Source organism: Plecotus auritus, assembly GCF_963455305.1.
Source record: "Plecotus auritus genome assembly, chromosome: 3".
Taxonomy (NCBI): Eukaryota; Metazoa; Chordata; class Mammalia; order Chiroptera; family Vespertilionidae; genus Plecotus; species Plecotus auritus.
Genome location: NC_137772.1, coordinates 14,702,947 through 14,727,760, shown reverse-complemented (window position 1 = coordinate 14,727,760; position 24,814 = coordinate 14,702,947).

Here is a 24,814-nt window from a genome sequence, read left to right as displayed (position 1 = left end):
AGCCTGAGAATCCACAACTGCGGCACCCACGGAACAGCTGCGAGCCCCAGAACAACGCTCCCCAATTGGCGCAAACACATGGGTTCAGAGGAGCTCTACACTCCACCACGGAAAGGTCAGATTTCGCCTAGGAGAAGGAGAGAGAGAACTACATAACCAGACACCCAGAGAAGAGAGACCATGGGGAGACAAAGACACAGCCCGCATATGAAAGAAAAGCAGGCATCACCAGAAAAGGAAGTAAACGAAATGGAAGCAAGCAACCTTCCAGAAAAAGAATTCAGAGAAATGGTCATATGGTGGCTGAAAAGAATGGAAGACAAATTCGACAATATGAGCAAGAACCAAGAGGAAATGAAGAAGAACCAAGAAGAAATGAAAAATGACATCGCTGCTGTAAAGAACTCAATAGAAAGCATCAAGAGTAGACTAGAAGAAGCAGAGGACCGCATCAGTGAGCTAGAAGACAAGATGGGAAAAAATACCCAAGTAGAGCAACTTCTGGAAAAAAAAATTAAAAGGCAGGAGGAGAGCCTAAGGGAACTTTGGGACAACACGAAACAAAACAACATCCGCATAATAGGGGTTCCAGAAGGAAAGGAAGCTGAGCAAGGAATAGAAAACCTATTTGAAGAAATAATGACAGAAAATTTCCCTGTTATAGAGAAGAAAAAACCCACACAAATCCAAGAAGCTCACAGAGTCCCAAGCAAAATGAACCCCAAAAGACCGACGCCAAGGCACATTATAATTAAATTGGCAAACACCAACGACAAAGTAAGAATCTTAAAAGCGGCCAGAGAGAGACAGAAAGTTACCTACAAAGGAACCCCCATCAGACTAGCAACTGATTTCTCAACAGAAACTCATCAGGCCAGAAGGGAATGGAATGAAATATACAAAGTCATGCAAAGGAAGGGTCTGAATCCAAGAATACTGTACCCAGCAAGGCTGTCAATCAAAATTGAAGGTGAAATCAGGAGCTTCACAGACAAAAAAGGACTAAGGGAATTTATTACCACCAAACCAGCAATGCAAGAAATGCTAAAGGGTCTGCTGTAAAAAAAAAAAAGAAATAGGAAGCGAAGAAGGAACACAGGTGTAAAGAATAGGAATGACGACAAATAAGTACCTATCAATAATAACTTTAAATGTAAACGGATTAAATGCCCCAATCAAAAGACATAGAGTAATAGATTGGATAAGAAAACATGACCCATATATCTGCTGTCTACAAGAAACCCACCTCAGAAAAAAAGACGCACACAGACTGAGGGTGAAGGGATGGAAAAAGGTTTTCCAGGCAAATGGAACTGAAAAAAAAGCTGGGGTAGCAATACTTATATCTGACAAATTAGATCTCAAACTGAAGGACATAACAAGAGATAAGGAAGGCCACTTCATAATACTAAAGGGAGCAATCCAACAAGAAAAAATAACTCTGGTAAACATATATGCACCCAATACAGGAGCACCCAAATACATAAAAAAACTCCTGGAGGATATCAAGGGAGAGATTGACAGCAATACAATCATAGTAGGAGACTTCAATACCCCACTATCACCATTGGACAAATCCTCTAAACAAAAAATCAGCAAAGAAACATCAATCCTAAATGACTCACTAGACCAGATGGAATTAATTGACATCTTCAGAACATTTCACCCCAAAGCCACAGAATATACATTCTTCTCAAGTGCACATGGGTCATTTTCAAAGATAGACCATATGTTGGGACATAGGCAAAGTCTCTTCAAATTCAAGAAGATAGAAATCATATCAAGCATCTTCTCAGACCACAGTGGCATAAAACTGGAAATCAACTACAATAAAAACAACCCAAAGAAATCAAACACATGGAGACTAAACAGCATGCTATTAAACCATGACTGGGTTACCAGAGAGATCAAAGAAGAAATAAAAAACATCATGACAACAAATGACAATGAAAACACTACAATCCAAAATCTATGGGACACAGCGAAAGCAGTCTTGAGAGGGAAGTTCATAGCTCTACAAGCCTACTGCAAAAAACAAGAAACAGGGGTAATAAATTACCTAACCCAACAACTCAAAGAGGTAGAAAAAGAGCAACAAGAAAAGCCCAGTGTAAGCAGAAGGAAGGAAATAATAAAGATCAGAGCACAGATAAACGACATAGAGACCAAAGAAACAATACAAAATATCAACAAAACCAAGAGCTGGTTCTTTGAAAGGATAAACAAGATTGATGAACCTCTAGCCAGGCTCACCAAGAAGCAAAGAGAGAGGACCCAAATAAACAAAATCAGAAATGAAAGAGGTGAAATAACAACAGATCCCGCCGAAATACAAAGGATTGTTAAAAAAATACTATGAACAACTCTATTCCAACAAACTGGACAACCTGGAGGAAATGGACATATTCCTAGAAAAATATAACCTTCCAAAACTCAATCAGGAAGAATCTAAACAGCTCAATATGCCAGTAACTATGGAAGAAATTGAAGCAGTCATCAAAGAGCTTCCGGCAAACAAAAGCCCAGGGCCAGACGGCTTCACAGGAGAGTTTTACCAAACATTCAAGGAAGAACTAAAACCTATCCTCCTCAGACTATTCCAAAAAATTCAAGAGGAAGGAACACTTCCAAGCTCCTTCTATGAAGCCAGCATCACCCTAATACCAAAACCAGATAAAGACAACACAATGAAAGAGAATTACAGGCCAATATCCCTCATGAATGTAGATGCCAAAATCCTCAACAAAATTCTAGCAAATCGGATCCAGCAGTACATCAGAAAGATCATACACCATGACCAAGTAGGGTTTATCCCAGGAATGCAAGGATGGTTCAATATCCGAAAATCAATAAATGTGATACATCACATAAACAAATTGAAAGATAAAAATCACATAGTCATATCAATTGATGCAGAAAAAGCATTTGACAAAATCCAACACCCTTTCTTGATAAAAACTCTCAACAAGGTGGGAATAGAAGGATCATACCTCAACATAATAAAAGCTATATATGATAAACACACAGCTAACATCATACTCAATGGGCAAAAACTAAAACCATTTCCCCTAAGAACAGGAACAAGACAAGGATGCCCACTCTCACCACTCCTGTTTGACATAGTACTGGAAGTATTAGCCATTGCAATTAGACAAGAAGAAGAAATAAAAGGCATCCAAATTGGAAAAGAAGAAGTAAAGCTGTCCTTATTTGCAGATGACATGATATTGTACATAAAAAACCCGAAAGACTCTATCAAAAAACTAACAGACTTAATAAATGAATTCGGCAAGGTAGCAGGATACAAAATTAATGCCAAGAAATCTATGGCATTTCTATACACCAACAGTGAACTTGCAGAAAGAGAGACTAAAAAAGCAATCCCATTTTCCATCGCACCAAAAAAATTAAGATACTTAGGAATAAACCTAACCAAGGAGATAAAAGACCTATATGCGGAAAACTACAGGACACTGAAAAAAGAGATAGAGGAAGATGTAAACAGATGGAAGAACATACCATGTTCATGGATTGGTAGAATCAACATCATCAAAATGTCCATACTACCCAAAGCAATCTATAGATTCAATGCACTCCCCATTAAAATACCAACAGCATATTTCACAGACCTAGAAAGAACTCTCCAAAAATTCATCTGGAATAAAAAAAGACCCCGAATAGCCACAGCAATCCTGAGAAAGAAGAATAAAGTAGGAGGGATCTCAATACCAGATTTCAAGCTGTATTACAAAGCCACTGTCCTCAAAACAGCCTGGTACTGGCACAAGAACAGACATATAGATCAATGGAATAGAATAGAGAATCCAGATATCGACCCAAACCAATATGCGCAATTAATATTTGACAAAGGAGGCATGAGCATACAATGGAGTCAAGACAGTCTCTTCAATAAATGGTGTTGGGAAAATTGGACAGATACATGCAAAAAAATGAAACTAGATCACCAACTTACACCATACACAAAAATAAACTCAAAATGGATACAGGACTTAAATATAAGACGGGAAACCATAAAAATACTAGAGGAATCCACAGGCAGCAAAATCTCAGACATATGCCAAAAGAACTTTTTCAGTGATACTGCTCCTAGGGCAATGGAAGCCAAAGAGAAAATAAACAAATGGGACTACATCAAAATAAAAAGCTTTTGCACAGCAAAAGAAACCATCAACAAAACAACAAGAAACCCCACTGTATGGGAGAACATATTTGCAAATGGTATCACTGATAAAGGTTTAATTTCCAACATCTACAGGCAGCTTATACAACTTAATAAAAGGAAGATAAATGATCCAATAAAAAAATGGGCAACGGACCTAAATAGAATCTTTTCGAAAGAAGACAGAAGGAAGGCCAAGAGACACATGAAAACATGCTCAAAGTCACTTATTATCCGAGAGATGCAAATCAAAACGACAATGCGATACCATCTCACACCTGTCAGAATGGCTATCATCAACAAATCAACAAACGACAAGTGTTGGCGAGGATGCGGAGAAAAAGGAACCCTCGTGCACTGCTGGTGGGAATGCAGACTGGTGCAGCCACTGTGGAGAACAGTATGGAGTTTCCTCAAAAAACTGAAAATGGAACTCCCATTTGACCCAGTAATCCCACTCCTAGGAATATATCCTAAGAAACCAGAAACACCAATCAGAAAGGATATATGCACCCCTATGTTCATAGCAGCACAATTTACAATAGCTAAGATTTGGAAACAGCCTAGGTGCCCGTCAGCAGATGACTGGATCAGAAAACTATGGTACATCTACACAATGGAATACTATGCTGCCATAAAAAAGAAGGAATTACTACCATTTGTAGACACCTGGATGGAATTAGAGAACATTATGCTAAGTGAAATAAGCCAGTCAATGAAAGAAAAATACCACATGATCTCACTCATTTAGGGATAATGAAAAACATTATAAACTGATGAACCAAAAGATAGTTACAGAGGCAGTAAAGCATCAAACAGAGTGTCTAATTGCAGCGGTAAGGTTAGGGAGAGGTGGGGGAAATAAGAGATCAACTGAAGGACTTGTATGCATGCATATAAGAGTAACCAACGGATGCAAAACATTGGGGGGTGAGGGCAGGTATGGGAGCGGGGTGGGGGGGGGCAATGGTAAGATATGTACACATATAATACCTTAATAAAAATTTGAAAAAAAAAAAAAGAAGAGACAGGACAGAGCTTGCTTCTTTCCTGCCATGTGAGGATACAACAAGAAGATGGACATCTGCAAACAAGGAAGAGGGCCTTAGCCAGAACCAGACCATGCTGGCACCATGACCTTGGCTTCCAGCATCGGAGAATAGATGCATGCTGTTAACATATTGTTTATTATAGAAGTCCAGGCTAAGACACTGACTCCTTCAAACTGCTCCATTTTACTTTCTCTTGTAGCCATCTACATAATCCAAATAATAAAAATGTTATTCTGCCTAGAGTTTTCTTCCTATACTTCAATACCATGGTGTTCCTTTCTCGCTTTATACTCTTTAGCATGATTCATTGAATTTGCTTATTTTTGCTCCTGACCTCTTTTTAGATTTCATGAAGAGAGGAACCTTTCTTAGTCTGATATTTGCTTTTTGATGTCCTCAATTGAAAAACTTTAGTAGGGTTTCTGACACAGAATGGTACTCAAAATATGTATGAATTAATTTAATATAATGCAAGACCATCTTTCTGCATATACATGTAATATGTCAACATTCCCAAAGTCAAGCAAAGCTATAACCAATAGTAGGTCCGATTAATAAGAAATATTAATTTAGTTCTTACTCAGGCACCTTTAGATAGGCCTGAGAGTGATATAATTTCAGATATCAGCAACAAAATAATGTTTTCTGGCCCACACACAGGAGCCCTTAGGTGTGGATAAGATGACATCATTGGTGTTTAATTTATTTGAATTCAGGCTTACTTTTTCCAAGATAAATTTATAAAATTTAAATATCCTGGGAGGACTAAGGTATTGTTAGTCATGAATATTTTTAGAAGACTTTGAAAGATGATTTTTTTTAGAATACTCTCCAAAAGACAGCCATCTAAGAAGTAATGGCATGTAGAAAAGAGATGTTTTCATGTTAATGAAAAGGAAAAAAAATCCAGAAATAGGATACTTTGGAGGTGTGTGTGTACTAGATATGAGTCTCACTTAACTATGGGAAAAGAATTTTGGGTGATCAAATCTGGGGCACCAGAAACCAAAAGGTATGAAAGAGGTATTAAAAAAAGGAGGGAGGCCTTTTAAAATGAACTTCAGCTGCTTCAGAATTTTGCCCTGGGCACTCATCATTATTTCTGAATTTTCAATCCTCATCCAACACCTTCATAAAATATCATCTTTTCTGCATAAGAGGCTATGATACAGTATTTTAATTCAGGTCAGAAATGAAATACCAGTGCAAGCAAACGGGCATGTAATCAGAGAACACAGATGGTGAAGATGGTGTGGATGACTCTTTTCAGTAGCCTCTGAACAATGTATCAGAGAACGTTATCCAACGCCTAGGACTCCAGTTCACGGCAATGAATTGGGGTTGGGGGATTCTCAAAAACAAGCCAGCAAACAAACGACACAAAGCCCAGTGCCCTTAGTTCACAGCACGTGATTTATATTCTTGTTCTTTCATGATACCTTCCAAAAGGATAACTACTTTGGTCCATGATAGGATATATTTTACTGCCCACAGGCTCTATGAGCAAAAAAGAACTAACTTCTAAAGTAAATAATCCAGCAATTTTTTCTGAAATTAAATATACTAGTAGGTATACATTGCTTGCTACTAATTCTTAGAGTTAGTACAGTTTATTTTTTAAATTAACAGCTATGTATTTTGATAGGATCATAAAGTAACATATTTTCTTAGCCCATTACTAAGTTTTCTATTAAGTCAGCTGAAACAGTTTTTTAAAGGTAATAAAATGTTTTTTCACTATGCCCTAGCCCCCAAATTATATTTATCTATACCCTCTTTCATTGTTCTCTATCAACAGTAAAATCAGTAACAGTAGATTGAAATTTGTATGCAAAATATATAAACCAGTAATGCAAAGTGGGAATGTTATATTGAACCATGAATCCTGATTAAATGATCTCATTTTTAAATGTTATGAAAAGTAAAATATTTTCATACCAAGATAGTTCACAGCTACTTTTTTCTCCAAAAACTAAAGGTAGAGTCTTTGAAAAATACTGGTGATTCAATAGCCCAAATTCAGCAGGAAAAAAAAAATTGTATTTTATTCTACCAGCCTTCCCCAGAGAAAGTAATAGAACTAGTAAGGAACAAGCCTAAGGCACCTTAACATACATTTCCTTCCCTTATGTCGTTAAATCACAGTGCGGCCTAAATTACCTAGGAGCTGATAGTTTTAGATTTTAAAAAACCCTGCGATGATTTCAAGTATCTAAAACACATATGAACTTAGTGCTCTCATTATAATCTTTGTTTTCTGTGAGAGAAAACTACTTTGAAATATTCTCAACCTGAGTGATAATTATTACTTATGGTCATGACAGCTTTGGTTGGGACATGGCTGGAGAATGAAGAGGTAGAGAATAAACCGGAAATATGCATAAAGCAACACATGATGCATAAAGCAACACACCCATGGTTGGGAGTGTTTTGTTTTTTAATCCGTTAAGTTTTTAAAGATAGTACAACAGTTAAATCAATAAGATGATCATCATTTTTGAGGGAGATTCAGAAGTGCTGAAATGCAACTCTTCAGGGTTTATTTTTTGTCTAAATAAATATAAATATTATAGAAAAGTAATTTAAAATCCTAATATTAACCTACCACATAATTTGCACCATGGTTTATATTTTATTAGAGCATGCAAGCAAGCAAAGAGGACTGATATCTCCTACATTTTCTTTATTTACTGAATTAAAAATCTTTTTTTTAGTCATTGCTTGTAAGTTTGTTTATTTATTACTATTAAATATATTGGGGTGACATCGGTTAATATGATCATATAGGTTTCAGGTGTGGTTTTCCAGGTTATAAGATATTGCACTGTGAGTTAAATATATTTTGACTAGAGGCCCAGTGCACGAAATTTATGCACGGTGGGGGGATGTCCCTCAGCCCAGCCTGCACCCTCTCCAATCTGGGACCCCACTAGGATCGGGCCTAAATGGGCAGTCGGACATCCCTCTCACAATCCAGGACTGCTGGCTCCCAACTGCTCACCTGCCTGCCTTCCTGATTGCCCCTAACTGCTTCTGCCTGCCAGCCTGGTCACCCTCTAACCACTCCTCTGCCAGCCTGATTGATGCCTAACTGCTCCGCTGCCAGCCTGTTTGCCCCTAACTGCCCTCCCCTAAGGCCTGGTCCCCTCCAACTGCTCTCCCCTGCAGGCCTGGGTCCCCCCCAACTGCCCTCCCCTGCAGGCCTGGACCCCCCCGCAACTGCTCTCCCCTGCAGGCCTGGGTCCCTCCCAACTGCCTTTCCCTGCAGGCCTGGTCGCCCCCAACTTCCCTCCTCTGCTGGCTTGGTCACCCCTAACTGCCCTCCCCTGCAGGCTTGATTGCCCCCAACTGCCCTCCCTTGCAGGCCTGGTCCCTCCCAAATACCCTCCCTTGCTGGCCATCTTGTGGTGGCCATCTTGTGTCCACATGAGGGCAGGATCTTTGACCACATGGGGGCAGCCATCTTGTGTGTTGGAGTGATGGTCAATCTGCATATTACTCTTTTATTAGATAGGATATACCACATACTACTGTCTGTTGTCATTAGTACTGATTCTTGGTTCTCAAAAAATTAAGTCAAAGATGGTATGTTTTTAAAGTTTACTTGTCACGGAGTCTGTGCTTTCCCTGTTCTCACACTAATTCCCAGAGAAAATAAAGCCACTCACACCTGTTGTTTCAGCTTAATGTGGGCACAGTCAACGTCATGCTGTAAGTCAGATGTTATTGCCTCTGCCAGGCTACTCTGAAAAATATGTCCTTGGCAGTAAATCCGAAGAATCATGAGAAAAATATGAGGACACCTAGGAGATGACTTTGCATTCAGGTTGTACAATAAAATTCCTGCCCCTTAGTTTTTGAACATGTTATAAAAGGAGGGCATTTCATTTTAGGCTCTTGACAGGGATAACTTTAAACAGCACTTGATTCCATGGGAGTGATGTCTATAGGACATTGCATGGCGACTAGAAAGTTGTGTGTGTGTGTGTGTGTGTGTGTGTGTGTGTGTGTGTGTGTTGCAAAAGTAAGGTGGTATTGCTGGCAACCATGTGCCAGGGCCTGCTGGCTGCATATGACTCGGTCATGTATTCACAAAAGCTTCCCCTCCTGTCAAGTAGCCATGCAGACCCTGGGTGCTTAAGAAGGAGCTGATGGTTTGAAAAATAGTAAACTTATTACTTGAGGATACCTGCTCACACTCGGCCTCTTTGTGGAGTAGCCTTTGAGAGTGAAATACACCACAGACATCAAAGAGCCTTCCGTGGACACAAGCAAACATTAGCAATGCCTGTTAAATGCCTTGCGCTGTCAGTGTGACCTTTCAGACCGATCTTCCGAAAAGTTGTCAATTTCTCACTTTAGGGCAGATTTGCCCATTCTATTCGACACCATTTTCTTCTATTTCTCTCAGTGTCTTTTCTTATGTTAGCTCTTTTCAAACCATTAAGATGCATTAATGTACTGTTGAATAGCATCAATTTTCAAACCCTACCAAGTCAAAGAAAATAAAAACATGCCTGACTGTGCCTCCTTTCAAAAGAGCATCAAGTATAAATGTTAGGGTTCATGAAACTCAGGGAGCTGATCTCATTTCATCTTTTTGTTAGTTGGAGCACTTTTCATGTGGATAAATTTTCTGACAACGCGTTTCATGAGCTCACTTTTTGACAGTTTCGATAGGCTGCACAGACACTGTTCACCTGAAATGCACTCATTTCTATTCTCCCGTTGCCCCTTACAACTTAAAATAGCTCTTTTCCACGCCCCTCAGAATCATTTCTGCATTTGCTCAAGTGGTACCCCGATTATAGCACATTGGTCCCTTTTGGATTTAATTCATAATTAAACATGGAGATTTAGTTTTGGAAATAAAATGTTGTGTTTTAGTTTCCGGAGTCCTTTTTTGTAACTTTTTATGGAATTTGAAACTTTGAGAAAAGTTGCAATAATAGTATAAGAAACTCTCATATATCCCTTATACAGATTCACCAATTATTCATATTTTGACAGATTTACTTTGTCACTTTATGTATCTAGACATCTATGCACCTATCTATCTATCATAATATATCTATAACATTTTTCTGAATCAGTGGAGAGTAAATTTGAAGATGTGCCTATTTACCCTAAAATAATTATGTATTTCTTAAGAACGAAGACTTTCTTTCACATCAACTCACTATAATTTTCAAAATTGGAAATTTGAACATTGGTACAACAATGCTATTGAATTCACAGTCTGTATTAAACAACCATCAATTGCCTCATAAATTGGAGCTATTTTTCCTAATGAAGAATCCAATCCAGCTTTATGTATTGTGTATGCTTGTCATGTTGCTTAACTTTCTTGAATCTGTAACAATTTCCTCAGCCTTTACTTTTCTTGACAAGTTTGAAATGTACAGGCTAGTTGCTTTGTAGAATGTCCTTCCATTTAGGTTTGTCTGGTGTTTCCTCATAATAATATGCAGGTGGTGCAGGAATACTATAGAAGTAATACTACAGATGTGTCCCTCTCAAGGCTTCATATCATAAAAATAATACTACTTTGCTCTGACAGAATTTTTTTAAATGGTCTTTTTCTAGCTTGCCTCTTGAATAGTAAGTGAATAGCCCAGATAGCCCAAAATGAAATATAATGAAATATAGTCTAGTTCCCAAGCCTCCTAAAATAAAAAAAATAAAATATGGACCACACAAAGCTAAAGGGAATATCATTTTTTCTTCTAATTTCAGAGAGCACTTCCCTTTTTTGTTTTATATTTGTTTTTTAATGCCTATAAACAGTTATTTTCTTCAACAAATAAATACTCATTGCCTACCTGCTATGTGCAGGCATTATTTTTTAATGTCAGCAACCAATTTTCTTGAAATTAAATATTTGCTACCCTGTGGCTTCATTTTATACCCCAAACAATCTTAATTTCACTCACTATGGTAGTATCAAAATGTCTTCAATGAGGTCACCAATTTCTTTTAAATTTCCAGTTCAAATGAGCATGTTTCAATCCTAGCTCTCTTTACCAGATTGCAACATTTTACCCCATTTACCACTCCTGTTATAGAACCTCCCTAGATGTCTGGAGCCTCTTTCCACCCTGAGTCTCCTATTCTCTTTCTTTCTTTCTTTTTAAATATATTTTTATTGATTTCAGCGAGGAATGGAGAGGGAGAGAGATAGAAACATCAATGATGAGAGAGAATCATTGATAGGCTGCCTCTTGCACGCCCCACACTGAGGATCAAGCCCGCATCCCAGGCATGTGCCCTTGACTGGAATTGAACCCAGGACCCTTCAGTCCACAGGCCAACACTCTATCCACTGAGACAAACAAGCCAGGGCCTGGTCTATTTCTGATGACTCCTCTTCATTCTCTTACATTGGCTACTAGCACTAAGCCAACCTCTTGACTCCATTTTTCCTTGAGCCTTTCCTGAATAATCCCTTTACCTTCTCTTGAATTGGGACTTCAGTTCTGACTTTTTCCTAGGATGCCTGACTTATTTTTACAGGTACTTTCTGGAAATCTGTACCTTCATGTCTCACCTCTAACCCTACTTCACTTCCTGTATTTCCCATTTTGGTTATTGGCATCCCCATAGCCAAGAACTCCCCGAGGCTCTGGATGTGGCCTCTGCTACCGCTGCACCACAGTCCACTTTCTCTCTCTCTCTCTCTTCCTCTCTCTCTCTCTCTCTCTCTCTCTCTCTTCCCCGAATCCTGCTGCCCTCACCACTCACAGGTATTTCTGAGCACATTCTCCAATAGATGCCCTACATGGAAATCTCTCTGAGAATGTGTCCCAGGGAATCTGACATATGACACAACCTCTAATCTGCTGGACTTGGAAGAAATAGAATTTCATGATTTGGCAGAAAATTCTACTGAAGTTGGTGCTTTAGGGAAAGGGGGGATATTGGCCTCTTAGGGATTGACTGGTGAGAACCACTGAGTTACATCCCCACCCAAAAGCACGGAACAGAGTAAAGCCCCGCCTACGCCACCCTGTCTCACCCACTCCAACCAAGCAGGCTTTGCAAGGGTCCCAGGAGCCCGACTCTCCTGGTGATGACGCACTGGGACCTGCGCTCCGGGCGCCATGGCTGCCTTATTTCTTCTCCTGCTTACCTGTCTGTGGCCGTTCTGCTCCACCAGGTACTTGGAGAATGTAATATTTTAAGATTTATTTTGAAACATCTAAAAATAAGAGTATCTCCCCATGTATTTTTGAAATAATATAATGGTTGGTAATATCTACATTAAAATGTTATAATATCACATGTTATAGATTTATGAGGCTAAGGATAAGCAGCAAGTAACTTCAAGAAATGAAGAAATATGCCAGATGGGTACTAGACTTATCTGGTGATCATTTCGTAATGTGTATAAATGTCTAATCACTATGCTGTACACCTGAAACTAATATAATTCTGTATGCCAACTATAATTGAAAAATAAATTTAAAAAGAAATGAAGAAATCAGTGGATTAATGATAATTCTTGAAACAGTTATGAAAGTTAATACAATTATTATTATGTCTATTTGCAGTGCTAAATGGATATTGTACTCAAATATATATACATTTAGGCATGACAAACTGGTAGAAAACTTACTGTTTAAAAATATCTGTATGTAAAGCTATTTTCCTTTTATGTACTTGTCTCTACTAAAGCAAGTTTCTTTGTTTTCACTGAGGCTGAATAAAGTCAATATTCAATCTACATTAGGTATGGTCATTGTCATCTCTATGAATACCACAAATAATTTTATCCTTTCCTCTTCTGCAATATTTATAGTATGCATTAGAAATGGAAAATATTTTTAATACTTTATATATGTCAGCATTGTACCAAGCACACACCATGGGGCTAGAATTCAAGGTCAAGCATTCTGACCCTTTAGTTGCCACAGAATTACTTTTCTGAAAATATATGACATTAGGGGTTGAATGTTTGTATCCCCACAAAGTTCATAGGTTGAAGCCCTAAATCCAATGTAATGGTTTTTGGAGACCAGAGCCTTTGAGGATAAGCAGGGTGAGATAAGGTCATGAGGGTGCATTCCTGGTGATGGGATCAGTGCCATTCCATGAAGACACCAGAGAGCCTGCCTCCTGTCTGCTCTCCCCTAACACATGCCCGGAGGAAGGGCCGTGTGAGGACACAGAGAGAGGTGGCTATCTGCAGGCCAGGAAGAGAACCCTTACCAAGGTGGTCTATCCCTCAATCTTGGACTTCCCAGCCCCCTGAACTGTGAGAAATCAGTTTCTGTTGGCTAAGCTAGCCAGTTTATGGTATTTTGTTATGGCAGCCTGAGCTAAGACTTTCAGATCCCAGTGGAACTCCAAATGGATTAAAAGTGGGAACTCCAAATGGATTAAAAGTGGGAAAATATTCAATTATGCAACAAAGATCAAGTAGTATATTTGCCATTAACATTTTTTTTGTGGGGATATTCTATTCAACCTGTAAGCAACCAGCTATTACTTTCAAACAAGCTGCCAATTTTCGACAAGGCTTGAAATCTCATTTCTGTTTTATTTTTCCTTTGCCTAAGAAATATGTCATCTCTCGTTATATAATATTTTAGAGGGGAAATAGGTTAGGCTACATTTTTTAGACACTACATGCTATATTTGCTTAGTCTCACTTGGTACATGTTTCTGATTTCTATTACATGTATGTTTAGAAAAAGTTTTTCTCTTCAGACTAAATTCAGAGCTGTGCTGATATCATGAAGTTAGAATTTGAGAGACATCTCTACATTTTCTATTAAAAGTAGTATTCGGTGTCAATTTCCCAAGCATTGAACAATATCTCAGCACCACAGATAGGAAATGAAATACACGAAACATCCAGAAACATCTGCCAGTGCAATCAATCTGTGCTATCGTAAAATAAGAATAGAGTTCTTTGCTCAGAATTACTTGTGCACACTACCTCGTTAACTAACCCAGCCAATCAGTGAAGTCACTGAAAGGGGCATAACAGGACTTTGGGGGAAGATAACCATTTTCCTCATTAAGAACTAACAAGAGTGTTGGAAATGTGAGTGACTGTGACATGACCTGCATGGACATTGGAACAGTGACGAGGTGTATCACTGATGTCAGGGCGTGTCCCACATATGACGACATTCCTGGTGTGCGGTGGCTGACGGGATAATTGGACAGGAACTGCCCTGTGAACTAGCGGCGGGCATTGTGTTTACACACGGACTCTAAGGATGTCTGCGCCGGTGCCGAGAACTTGTCTCGGTTCCAACAATGGGACATAAAAAAGCTGTGGCAGAGATGCCTTCCACAGTGGAAGTAGGAATACACAGTAATTAAAGGGCTTGCTATCGAGGATGCTTTTCTTAAATTTGTGATTTTTTAAAGTAATTTATTTGACAGAGGAAAAGTATTTGTGTTGCGTCTGTGACGGAAGCATATAGCATTGCATGTGAACATGCATCTTTTTAGGCAGATTTGCTTCCCCCCTCCCTAACCTTCTGCTCCTCTAACACACCTGCCTCTCCCAATTTAAAGATGTGTGGTGCGGTTTCGCAGGTAGTTAGGAACACTGTAGATTGTCTTCAGGGTGCCTGAATTCTTCCATAGGGGACAAGGTTCCCATATGTGAATTCCTCAGAATTACAAAAAATGTGCCCAACTTGTTTTACAAAGAGGAAGTGCAACCTGAACTGGGTCATTTCTGTTTGCTTTTCTTTTATCAGTCTTCTAACTTACATAAAATTAGCTTTCTGCTTACTATTTCTCTCAAGTACAAAAAAGTGTTAGGGAAGTTAAATAGCAGTTGATCTCTGGTATCATGTTACTCTCAGTGCCCTTGGCTGGGTATGCCTCTGGATGAGTCAATTCACTTTCCTTATCCTTTTGAAAGTCACAGTCAAGTATCCTTACAGCTCACAGAAGGGCCGTCCAGTGTCCAGATAACATGGAAAGTGGTCATTTGGTCAGAATTATCTAAATAGTTTCCATCACTTCCTGGATTTATTATAGACATCTTCTCCATACAAACCCAGTAAATGATGGCCACTGATACTAAATAATACACAGTAAGTGACTAATAAATAATATCCCATGAGTGTTTTTGCATGAATTTTAAATAGCTAGTACATTATCATTTAACAAAAGTTACTATTTAGCATGTTTACAAAGTATAGTTATCACACATAAAACAGAAAGACTATACATCTCACTAATAAGTTAAAAGCTTTATCATAGAGATACAAAATATTTAACAGGAGCAACCTGTTTCCAAATAACAGAATTCTTTAAATAGTGATTACATTGTACAGTGACAACAATACGTATAAGTGAAAGTTTTACTTACTTATATATTCAAGTCACATAAAGTGACCAAGTTAATATTTAATATAATTGAAAGCTTTACATATAACTGGGGTGTTAAACATAAAAGATGATTAGTGAGAATCATAAAATACAAATAAAAGTAGAATGTTATGGATTGAAAGGATGTGAGAAATGGGGAGATCCTTAATCATTATTTGAATTGTATATTTTAATATTTAATTGCATTCAAAGTAAAAAAATTTGGAAAAGAAAAAAATAATTTTAATTCTACCATTCCAAAATAGACATTGGTACTATTTTGATGTATAGCTTTCTAAATTTTTTCCATGCATATCTGTTCTATTGAATTACTACAATAATACTATTTAGGCATTTTACATACTTCTTCACTTAACATGTTCCTTGAGTCTATATAAAAATTATAAGTGTATATTTTACAGCTGCACATTATTTCATTATGCGGAAATGTCAATATGTAAGTCACCATTTGTCAGCTGTTGGTCATTTAACTCTCCTACCTTTCCCTATTATAACACTGTGATAGGCCTCTTTGTGCATTTAGCATTTTTATATTTTGGTTTTGCTCAGAATAAGTTCCCAGGAGTAAAATTACTGGATAAAAATTTCCAAATACTTTGTCACCATAGCAAAACACACTTGAACTGATTATGAAAAAGCCAGGAACTAAAATGTTTGTCATTTTATGATGACTTTTTTCCACCAGCATGGATGAGACCAATATCCATTCTCCTCTTCATTCTCATAGAAGCGCTGGTGTTTAGTTGGCACGCGGCCACTTGGAAGAAAAACATTTCTTAGGCTCTCTTTCATCGAGGGTAGCCATATGACTCAGCTCTGCTTAGTGAGATGAAATGAGAGGCAAACGTGCTGTGTGGCAGCTACTAAGAAAAATAACTTATGGATGCCATTTGCCTCCACCACTTTATTCCTTTCTCCTTTGCACTTGCTGGAACTTGATGTGATGGTTGGTGCTCGGTCTCCTAGGTCAGGAGTATAAGGGTTGTGACCTAGAGAGATAGGACTGGATTTGCTGCCTCTAGATTTTACATGAGAGAGAAATCAACTTCTCTTTTATTTACACTGAGTGGCCAGATTATTATGATCTCTGAATGCATAATAATCTGGCCACTCAATATATATATATATATAACTAATATATATATTAGAGGCCCAGTTCATGAATTCGTGCATGGGTGGGGTCCAGCCAGCCTGGCCAGGGGGAGGGGACATGGACGGTTGGCTGGCCTGCCTGCTGGTTGATCTCCTGGTCGAGGGGACAATTTGCATATTAGCCTTTTATTATATAGGATATACACTGAGTGGCCAGATTATTATGCATTCAGAGATCTGTTATTTTGACTCTGCTACATGTAGATCAATCTGATACAGACAACTTTAAATTTATTGTAATTTTTAGAAAGTTGTTTTTGGCTGGATGCATATTTGAAAGAAACACTTCAATCCATACAATAAACAGAATTCAAAAACCCAGTACCAATTTCAGTAAAAGAGGGATTGTTATAGATCATTCTGAAATTAACGCTCATTAAGCAGATACATTTGTGCAATTTAATGTCATCATGAAATTTGCTCTAGTTATATCAGTGCTTGTAAATGCCGATGCTCAGGCCCACAAATACATGATTCGGTTAATTTTTCTATTTTAGCCAATAATGTTAATCTCATAAAAAGTTAAAAGTCATTTGGCAGGGTCCTCTTCTTTGGAAGTAAGTTTTATTATGCTCAGCTGAAAAGACCAGATTTGTTAAGAGTTGTTGACTCAGTAGTCAACTGACTATGGACTCCCGGTCAAAATTGTTTGGAATTCAAGATTTACTTATGGCTGAATAGGACCTTGCCATGAAAGGTCAAGTCCCCTATACCAAACTGCCTTTATTTTCTTAAAACTTAGACTGAGGGTCTGATTTAGCTCTGTACACTTGGCCACTACTTTATCGTATTAGATTTCTTCTTCCCTTGACTTTTTTTTTTAAATTGATAATTTTTTTAAGTTGTTGTACTTTCTTTTTTTTTCTTCTTTATTGATTAAGGTATTACATATGTGTCCTTATCCCTCCATTGCCCCCACCACCACACCCTCTGCTCATGCCCTCACCCCCTTAGTGTCTGTGTCCATTGGTTAGGCTTATATGCATGTATACAAGTCCTTTGATTGATCTCTCCCTCTTCGCCCCACTCTTTCCTGCCTGCCCTCTGAGGTTTGATGGTCCGATCGATGCTTCTCTGTCTCTGGATCTGTTTTTGTTCATCAGTTTATGTTGTTCATTATATTCCACAAATGAGTGAGATCATGTGGTATTTTTCTCTGACTGACTTATTTTGCTTAGCATAGTGCTCTCCAGTTCCATCCATGCTGTTGCAAATGGTAGTAGTTCCTTCCTTTTTACAACAGTGTAGTATTCTGTTGTGTAGATGTACCACAGTTTTCTTATCCACTCATCTGCTGATGGGCACTTAGGCTGTTTCCAAATCTTAGCTATGGTGAATTGCGCTGCTGTGAACATAGGGGTGCATATATCCTTTCTGGTTGGTGTTCTGTTTTTTTGGGATACATGGCTTTTGAAGGCAGTGTGCATATTTATCTTATGCCGTTATCTGTCTTCACACAGCAGCTCTTTTTCCTTCTTTCCCTTTCTCCAATCTCTAGCCCATTTCCTTCATTTCCTTCCCCACTTAGTAGATTGTAGACTGTGGAATGGAGGGAGGTCTGCTCTGCCTTTTCCATGGTAGGGACTTAATAAATATTTGGTTAATTGAATTACATTTTTAAAAGTTATTTATCTAAGATATGAGTGAGATGCCTGTGTTTCTAATTATTTTCTAGCCTTCAGCATCCATGCCAACTGTTGCCTTAAATCATAGGGAGAGCTGAGCATGGTAGTGGTTTTGTTTACTGCGAAGCACTCCTTTTTGATTGTTATAGATGAGGGGGGAAGTAATTTACATTTGATGTATGGCTTCCTTATCTTAACTGGAGTGACAGCTGCCAGAGAGGTAACTTGTTAATATAAACTGTGTAGTTATGTGTTGCTTGCACAGTATGCCTTGTTTAACACACTCGGATGTAAATATAGGCCTGTAATTACTTTTTGTTATGCTTGTCTGAATTTATGGTACTGAACTTATACAGGTGTTAGAACAAACAAATTACTGCATAGTTATGTTGCCTCCAATTTGGTGACACAAAAACATTTTTTAGGGATTCGGGGTTTAAGATGCCTCCACAAGTAAGATGACTTCAGAAATCTTCTAGCTACTGTATTCCCATCATTAGCTTACAGGCAAATGAACTTTCATCATTAAATGTTTGACAAGCCATGAGAATTCAGCTCAATAATGATTCTATAGCTATGAAGATATTTAATGACTAAAGTTATTTGAGACATGGGCCACAAAAATCTATTCGCAAATTCAGAAACCTGAAACTCTGTGCAAAAAGCAAAGTGAAATTTTTGCACATTGCAATTGTGAAAATTTTTATTGGTATTCCTCAATATATTGCTCTCCTTGAGGTCTTGAAAGTGAACATGATATGCGTGTGGCATAGGATTAGATATACTATACTTAAGCAAACTGGATTGAATGACTTTCAACTAGAGATTTAGTAGGTTAGGAGGCATTTCCTACTATACAGAGAAGTTAGGATTCCCATTATTCCCTAAATGAAGTATTTATGAAGCACAGAGACAAAGGGTATCTTAAGCAGAGTATTACTGTTTAATATACGCAAAAATCTAAATACTCTCTCCATGTGGCTTATCTCTGACTGTATACCAGTGTCAGCAGCCTCAGGCCTTCTGACCACAAAAGATATATTACTAGAGATTTTAGTGACAAAGGCTGTATGGTTAATAGGAGATAACACTTTGAGAACTTCATTTAAATCTTCCAGGTTATTTTTTAAATATTTTTATTGATTTCAGAGAGGAAAGGATGGGGATAGAGAGATAGAAACATCAATGATGAGAGAGGAAATCATTGACTGTCTGCCTCCTGCATGTCTCTCACTGGGGATCGAGCCCACAACCTGGGCATGTGCCCTGACTGGGAATGGAACCGTGACCTCCTGGTTCATAGATCGATGCTCGACCACAGAACCACACTGGCCGGGCCCAGGTATTGTTTATGTTACCTTATTTGGAATTACAGAAATTTAATAGAATGACAACCTGGCATGTCCTTTCAGTCACTGCTTTACAAAGAGGTTAGTTAATCTTTTGTAGGAAAATCTCTTACAATTGTATTTCTAAAAATATTTCTATTTCCTACATTTTAGTAATGAAAAACTTTTTTTCTGGACAGGTTTTTAGCTGTTTAGTATAGAGACATTGACTGTAACGGATGACTGGGTAACAGACACAACTCAGATGAAGGAGGGAAATCAAGGGAACAGACTTAGCATTTTGTCTTTTTCAAATAATGCCTCTGGGCTTAAAGTAGTTACCCAATCTGAGTTTGAAAGGCAACCAGCCGTACTAAAAAATCTGAACGCGCAGGAAGAAAAGCGTCCTCTTGCATTCAGCTACAGTTTAGCCTGCATCTGGGCCAACTTTGAGAGCCAGACTGGCCTTGAAAAAAATTGGTTTGCCTTCTTACTCTGACTTACCAGCTCAGTGTAACTTTGCCTTGGATACTCATAAATTTGTGTGTTTTTTTCTATGTGAATGTGTTTAGGTAGTTTGATGACAAAGCATTCTTCTACATATCAACTTTGCTATTATTATATAAAAATTGTATACAATATCTTTGTGCCAGAATTAGAATGGTTTACGATTTATCTCTGTAACCCAAAGCCAGGGGTAATGTTTCATGTTGCAAAGAGAAGCCTAACCTATTTCAGTTTCCATGGTCATAAAGCACTTTATTTTTAGTTTTCTGCTTATTTTTTCATGATTTCTGCATTATAGGTAAAAGAAACCCATTTGGTTGATATGTACACTTAAGTATATTACAGCCTACATGCCAGCACTTAGGTTTTGTATTTATACTGAGTAAAATATGCAGGTCTGTCCCTGCACTAATTTCAATGATACTCTCAGTAAAGTCCTCATAAAGGTGGGCCCTATGTCTTTTTATTATGATCTCCCTTCACAGAGCTTAGCATTGTGCTAGCTTATTAAGCTATAGATGTTGAATGATTGATATCAAACCCTTTAATTTAAACATTATAATGCAAACTATCATGAAAGGAATCTGCTCCTTAAGATTTTGGTGTTGTGAATAATTTTTGGACTGTGTTAACAATGAGTACTATGGCATATAATCCTATCTAATAAAAGAGTAATATGCAAATTGACTATCACTCCAACACACAAGATGGCTGTCCCCATGTGGTCAAAGATGGCTGCCCCCATGTGGACACAAGATGGTCACCACAAGATGGCCAGCAGGGGAGGGCAGTTGGGGGCGATAAAGCCTGCAGAGGAGGGCAGTTAGGGGTGACCAGGCCGGCAGAGGAGGGAAGTTGGGGGCGACCAGGCCTGCAGGGAAGGGCAGTTGGGGGGGGGGGACCCAGGCCTGCAGGGGAGAACAGTTTGGGGGGGGGGGACCAGGCCTGCAGGAGAAGGCAGTTGGGAGGGACCAGGCCTGCAGGGAAAGGCCGTTAGGGGTGACCAGGCCTGCAGGGGAGGGCAGTTAGGGGCAATCAGGCTGGCAGGGGAGCAGTTAGGCATCAATCAGGCTGGCAGGGGAGTGGTTAGGGGGTGATCAGGCTGGCAGGCAGAAGTGGTTAGGGGCAATCAGGAAGGCAGGCAGACAAGCAGTTGGGAGCCAGCAGTCCTGGATAGTTAGAAGGATGTCCGACTGCCCAATTAACGGGCAGCCAGGCATCCCTTGAGGGGTCCCAGATTGGAGAAGGTGCAGGCTGGGCTGAGGGACATACCCACCCCTGTGCATGAATTTCGTGCACTGGGCCTCTAGTCCTATATAATAAAAGCCTAATATGCTAAGTGTCTGACTGTTCATTCAACCATTAGACCAGTTGCTATGACACGCACTGACCACCAGGAGGCAGACTTCCAACCAGTAGGTTACCTTGCTGCTGGGGTCTGGCCAATGGGGACTGGGCAAGATGGGCCAGACATGCCCTGGAGCCCTCTCATAGTCCCTCCCGGCCCTAACCGTGCACTGGTGGGGTCCCTTGGCCTGGCCTGCACACTCTTGCAATCCGGAACCCTCTGGGGATGTTGGAGTGCCAGTTTCAGCCCGATCACTGCAGGCCAGGCCGAGGGACCCCACCAGTGCACAAATCCATGCACCAGGCCTCTAGTAAATAATATTACTAGGAAACACATTATATAGAATGGTTTGACCACTGTAATGCTTTTTATGAGTATTAATACATTTCATTATCATGGGGACAAAATATAATGATTTTATTCTCATTTACAGGTGAAGAAACTGAGGCTCAGAGAGGTTGAGGCACTGGACAAATATCATAGCTAGTGAGGGAACTGGGATTCACTTTCCAAGTGGTTGGTGCAGGAATCCATGTTCTCTAGTCTACCTCCAAAAAACTATCTTGCTTTAATAATAGGAATACATTGTATTTAAAAATTGTCCTTTTCCATTTGTAAACTATATTAAACTAGAGGCCCGGTGCACGAAATTCGTGCACGGGGGTGGGGGTGTCATTCAGCCCAGCCTGCACCCTCTCCAATCTGGGACCCCTCGAGGGATGTCCAACTGCCCATTTAATGGGCAGTCGGCCATCCCTCTCACAATCCAGGACTGCTGGCTCCCAACTGCTTGTCTGCCTGCCTCCCTGATTTCCCCTAACCACTTCTGCCTGCCAGCCTGATCATGCCCTAACCACTCCCCTGCCAGCCTGATTGATGCCTAACTGCTCCCCTGCCAGCCTGTTTGCCCCTAACTGCCCTCCCCTGCAGGCCTGGTCCCCCCCCCCAACTGTTCTCCCCTGCAGGCCCAGTCACCCCCAACTGCCCTCCCTTGCAGGCCTGGTCCCTCCCAACTGCCCTCTCCTGCTGGCCATCTTGTGGTGGCCATCTTGTGTCCACATGGGGGCAGCCATCTTGTGTGTTGGAGTGATGGTCAATTTTCATATTACTGTTTTATTAGATAGGATTAGAAACATCAGTTGTTTGTTAACATAACTTTAATGGAATACACTCAGTAGCTCTGAGATTCATTTACTTGGTGATCTTAAATTGGTTGAGAAGTTTATATGTTGGTAAATTCAGTTATTATTGAGGAAATTTTACACTTTTAAGATTGCAGCAATTTATATTCTTCTATTCTCCATGATGCAAATATGTGACACTTAGAACAGGGGTTGGTCAGCAAGCTTCTTCTGTAAAGACACAGATCTATTTTCGTCTCTGTGGCCTACATATAGCCTCTGTGCCATAATCCTCTGCGTTTGTCAGTTGATAATTACACCATAAGTTTTCTTTTCAGAGCCTGACTTTCATGATAAAGTTCTTTATATCTTCAAGCATGTATATAATAAACATACATACATGCCAATATTTCTCCCATTTCTTAATGCTTTACTATTAAGAAACTAGAGGCTCGGTGCACAAAATTCGTGCATGGGGGGGTGTCCCTCAGCCCAGCCTGCACTCTCTCCAATCTGGGACCCCTCAAGGGATGTCCGACTGCCCATTTAGGCCTGATCCCAGTGGATCCCTCTCACAATCCAGGACTGCTGGCTCCCAACTGCTCGCCTGCCTGCCCGCCTGATTGCTCCTAACCACTTCTGCCTGCCAGCCTGATCACCCACTATCCACTCCCCTGCCAGCCTGATTGATGCCTAACAGCTCCCCTGCCAGCCTGATCACCCCTAACTGCCCTCCCCTGCCAGCCTGGTCACCCCTAACTGCCCTCCTCTGCCGGCCTGGTCCCCCCCAACTGCCCTCCCCTGCCTGCCTGGTTGCCCCCAACTGCCCAACCCTGCTGGCCTGGTCCCCCCTAACTGCCCTCCCTTGCTAGCCTGGTCGCCCCTAACTGCCCTCCCCTGCAGGCCTGCTCCCCACCAACTGCCCTCCCCTGCAGACCCGGTCACCCCTAACTACCCTCCCTTGCAGGACTTGTCCCTTCCAACTGCCCCTCTGCTGGCCATCTTGTGGTGGCCATCTTGTGTCCACATGGGGGCGGCCATCTTTGACCACATGGGGGCAGTCATCTTGTGTGTTGGAGTGGTGGTCAATTTGCATAGTACCTCTTTATTATATAGGATAACTTAAAATTAAACCATGTATTTTTTTTTCTCATGAAATTCTTGGAGACCCTTTTAGAAAATCCCTTGTCCAGCTATCAGTTATGTCATGGACATATTCAAGCAGCGTATTATCAGTCTTGCAAGTGATGTCTCATCAGGATGCCTTGCCTGGTGACACTTCACAATGATCTATTACTGGGACATCAGATGCCCACAGCAAGCATTCTAAAAGTAGTACATAGACTAGTGCGGTGGTTGGCAAACTCATTAGTCAACAGAGCGGCAAACCGCGGCTCGCAAGCCACATGTGGCTCGCGAGCCGCGGTTTGCTGACCACTGGACTAGTGCATTTAAGAAAAAATCACAAACATGTTGATCTTCAAATTTCAGGTTGATTTAGGAAGTGAAAAATGCTTTTGATATAGAATTTCAAAGATTTTCAGAGTCTTATCATCAGATGTACCAGTATACAGGAGGAATAATTCAGCAATGAATCAAAAACGTATTTCCTGCTAAGACTCTAGTTTCAGTATTATTTAGAAAGTTCAATTTCCTCTGAGATTTAATCTTGAAATGACTACACATTTTAAAAATTTCCCTGAACTGCCAATTCTTCTAAAGCTAAATGATGTCCAGACTAGTTTATCTTTTATAACTTGTTTTCTGATTAGAAAGGGAATATACACATAGTAATAAATACATGAGGTTAAAGAAAGAGGAGAAAAATTACCTTTACATAAAAAATCAACATTAATGTTTTAATTTTTTCAAATATTCATCTCAGAATATTTTTCATACTGTCAAGATTATAATGTATATAACATTTTATATGAATTTTTAGTTAATATTATAATGCTGGCATATTTGTTACGAAATTTCATAAACATTTTATTTATTGTATCAATGAATATGATTACTTTTAAGGCTCATGATCATGCTGCCAATTTGCTTTCAATATTGCTCAAAGAGCTAAAAGGGCAGTTAATATCAGTATAATGAGGGTTCAACATTAATCAGTGGGTATAAGTATCCAGGATAATA